The following is a 4,478-nucleotide window of genomic DNA, read 5'->3' as shown; positions in this document are numbered from 1 at the left end:
TTTGTATTTTATGTTTTTAACACCTGGTCTGTGTTCTGTCGGAGCTGCCTGCGACGCGCTGATGAGATCCAAAAAGATCGAAGTCGCGATCCGCGTCTGGCGGTTTCGGCAGAATACAGACCACTTCGAATTATTATAAGTTATCCTAATCTATACGTTTACCCTTGGCCAAGAAGCCAAGAACTTATTGGTTTCTATTTAATACCAATCCACGATTTAGAATTTCAACTTACCCGTCCGTGGATCTGCCCATGCATGGTATATGGTGGTCAACCATGTCAAGCTTATTTGTTAAAGAGTAACACAATCCCATCCCATTGTATGATTCAGTCAAATTCGTGCTCCAAATATACCTATGAGCACATACAACTACCTTTCCCCCTGGTCCCTGTGACCTAACGTTAACACCCATCCATTGCCCGTTTTTCAACTCATCCCTACCAGGAGGTTGTAGTGCACTTGGATTAAGTTCCTCGTCATAGTCGGCGGGCGCTAAAAATCGTCCCAAATCAGAAACTACTATTCTTAAAGACCACAGACACCTCAAAGATGAATAGACTCGGAAGAAATGTATTCTTACAAATGATCGTTTATAAATCAGAAAAAAATGGTTTATTTTAAGTTATGAGGTCTTTGAGATGTCTTCAAAGAAGTCCAGTTATGTTTACAATATTAAAAGTGCAAAGGCAGAATGCGAAAATAATTTTATAACATGGCAAAGGCTGGACTTCTTTTTGAGATAGGGGTTAGTAAAATTGAAAAAGTAAGTATAAAATAGAGACCTTATCGTAAGAAGAAAAAAAAAACATTTTGCAGTAAAAGTTCAGATATATATGCCTTTAATTAATTACAATCTTCTAGTGCAGATGCAAAAAGCTGTGTCTAAACACTATAAATAACAATAATCAATATCATTATTGCATTTTCTTTTGCTGCTATCAGTACATAGTATATATTTCTTTTAGATCCGTAAGCAATACGGAGTTAAGTTTCTTGATTATCATAAAAGCGCTTTGTGTAAGGCTAAACTTTTGAGATCAACTATTTTATACCCACAATTTGATAATTAGAAAGTTAGGTCGTCAGTCGAATTTGATAGAATAAAAACTGCAAAAACTTTGTAGCAAAGCCGCAAAAAAAAATTATTTACATATTTTACAAAATATCTCAAAAAGGAAATCACTTCACACGTCGGTTATTACTTTTTTTCATCAATCCAGATATTTTACATTATCTGACATTCAATAAAATTGCACTTGTCTAAACTGCGATTAAAGTCAATCTTAAAGAACAATCAATGGCAGGCATTTAAACATTATGACATGGTTTCGGCACCTAATATGATGCATGGCTGGTCAATTTGTACTGTCGAGAAATAAATGCACATTTATCAATACCAAAATCAAAACCTAGACTTACAATTAGCCATACTCGCACGACCAAGAACAAGACCAAACGCAAGACTTATTGGCAAGATTCTTGTAAATTTTTCACTTAAATTCTAATCGTTATCAGAATGTTGGACGAGATCGGAATGATATAGCATAAGGTAATATATTTGAGGATGCTACATAAGAATACAGTGTTTGTCCGGAAAGTAATGGGACTGATATCCTTCCGCCGCGACTATACTTCGGAGCGTGCGCGCACCGACTGGATTCGGTAGAGGGCATTCCTAGCTAACGAACGAGCGGCTGGTGAGTTGTCCCCGAGTACCTGGAGAATCAGAACAGGCTTTTTCGCGAGACGTGTTTCTGTGAGTGGTGCAAGCCGAAAATTTAAACATGTGTGAAAGTGACCCCCAATTTTTGAATAACGTAATCACAGGTGACGAGTCATGGATCTTTGAGTACGATCCTGAGACAAAGAAGCAATCTTCCGAGTGGCACACGCCGGCGTCTCCTCGAACAAAAAAAGGGAAGAATGAGCAAATCCAAAGTGAAAACGATGCTCATTGTCTTTTTTGACATGAAAGGCATCGTCCACTGTGAATTTGTTCCTCCTGGACAAACCGTCAACGCCAAGTTTTACGTGGAAGTGCTCAAGAGACTCAAACGAAGGGTCAATCGGGTCCGACAAGACATCGCAGCCGACTGGAAGTTGCACCACGATAACGCCTCGGCTCACACCGCATTTCTTGTGGACAGCTACTTGACAAAGGCCGGCATCCCAACGCTTCCGCAGCCGCCCTACAGCCCAGATGTGCCCCCCGGACTTTTTTTGTTTGCTCGCCTGAAAAGGCCGATGAAAGCCAAGCATTTTGAGACGACAGAGGGGATCCAAGCAGCATGCACCGCGGCTCTTAAGGCTATTCCGTGACGCCTTCAATGCTTGGAAATCGCGCTGGCAGCGCTGCCTCGACGCAGAAGGAGCCTATTTTGAAAGTTTTTAAAGAATTGTAACGATTGGCTCAATACATTTTTTTAAATCAACTCAGTCCTATTACTTTTCGGACAAACCCTGTATGTTGTCGAACTTCAATCAAAAGGAATAACGTGGCGACAACAGTTACCCCGTCTGTGTTGTATTCTCCTACCGTATCCTTAAGATTTTAATAAAGAAGTGAAGTAACAGAACTTTAATCATAATCCAAAAAGTGGTCAATGGTATACAATACCTACAGAGTGTTTCTGAAACAAGTAATAACCTTGCCAGAAATGATGGGAGACTAATTAGTCGTCCACTGTTTTCGAGAAAAACGTATTTGAATGTACAGTTCGGCCCTGGTAGGGTCACGCAGGGAAATACAACATTGCAACGCCTCTTCCATCAGCTACAGCAACCATATTGTAAGAGTATTTATTTTGTATTTTATGTTTTTAACACCATATCGAGGTGTACTTTAAATAGTATACATATTATCAGCAATTAACAAAGCAGTTATTTAATTAATTGTAATCGCAATGGACGTCTAATGATTATTATGTGTAGTACCGTACTAATAAGCTGTTATTATTTACTTTATTAGTCGCTCCACAACCGTCACTATTTACATTTTTCATCGATGTAATTGCTTAGTTGTCATAGAAATTTCCTTATACGTTGCCAATTCACGCTCAGGGCCGGTTTCGGAATGCAACATTTTTTTTGTCCCTTCAAAGTTTACTGCTTATTTCAGTCACTCTCTAAATTAAAACTGACCAATCAATGCACCCACAGGTGCCGATTATTATACCAGAATGCCTAAATGCGCCCGGTGCCCTATTTCCAATTATAATCAATTAACAAATTACTGAATGTTCTTACTAATGTAAAAATATCATCCTTTAATAAACGAAGCGAAAAAAAAACAATTCATTTAGTGGTCTCACTGAAAAAGTGATTAAAATGATGTTAATTGTTAATATCATTTAGTACATGTGGGTTGATATTATTATTATTGAACTCAAAAAGCATGAAAACCCAAAAATCTACGGCACTGTTAATCTTTTTTCTTTTAGTTCTTTCTCATTATTGATTAATTCGTGAAGAATGAATTTTTTTATAAATCCAAAATCCGTTTGTCAATAAGCATTTCAAATATTTTTTTATATATCAATTATTAAAATACATGCAGGCAGTCCATGGTAATGGGTATAACTCGAGCTACAGTTGTTATTAGGCTTGTTAAGTTCTGTAAACCTGATCGATATATATGACGTAGTGAGGGTTAAATATCGTCATATAACTGTATGAAAAAAAAATTAATGCGAAATTCAATATAGGATGGAGTAGTAAAATGACAGTTTCTCGAAATTGTGTGTTGTTTGACAGTGTACTCGTAATTAATAAAATGTAATTATGTAAATTTAATACAGAATTTAAATAAAGTTGTCGTCTGTGTCTACGACAATTGTAATTTACTTGATCAATGCATATAGCGAGTATATTCGCATAAATCTGTCAATTATGATTTTTATACATTTCTCGAAATACTAAAATTGCATTCAAAAACAAAATGTAAGCACCAAAGCCAAACAGTACGTAAAATGCAACCAAAGAATGCAATCTCAAGTGAACGTTAAATTAAATAATTTTTTTTTTTGAAATATAAAATATAAGGGGAAAATCGGGGGCGACGACCCCAAGTTATCGTCTTGGTTTAAAAACGGCCTATCTCTACTACTAAAATTTTGAAATAACAAGTTACAGCGAATTTTGGTTGCATTTATAATATTTTACAAAAAGCTTAAGAATCGACATGCAATAAGTAGAAAAAGAGAAAAAAAGACAGACATCATGCACAATAAACAACACATCTGCAAGCTACCGTGCAGGGTCCAAGTAATGGTACCATTCATGGTACCGTAACTTGGCTGGAGAAGATGGGAGACCACCACTTACGCGTGTATTGCCCACCGGCCTCTGGTCGAACAACCCGAAAAAAACAAAAATACAATTACACGTTAGCCCCAAAAAAAATATTACTTGGGCTTCACAATACCATGACACTATTTATAAATATATCCCATCGCTTAAAGAGCAAATATCGCTTTTCC

Source organism: Agrilus planipennis, unplaced genomic scaffold, assembly GCF_000699045.2.
Source record: "Agrilus planipennis isolate EAB-ADULT unplaced genomic scaffold, Apla_2.0 scaffold71, whole genome shotgun sequence".
Lineage (NCBI taxonomy): Eukaryota > Metazoa > Arthropoda > Insecta > Coleoptera > Buprestidae > Agrilus > Agrilus planipennis.
This window is presented reverse-complemented; position numbering follows the sequence as displayed.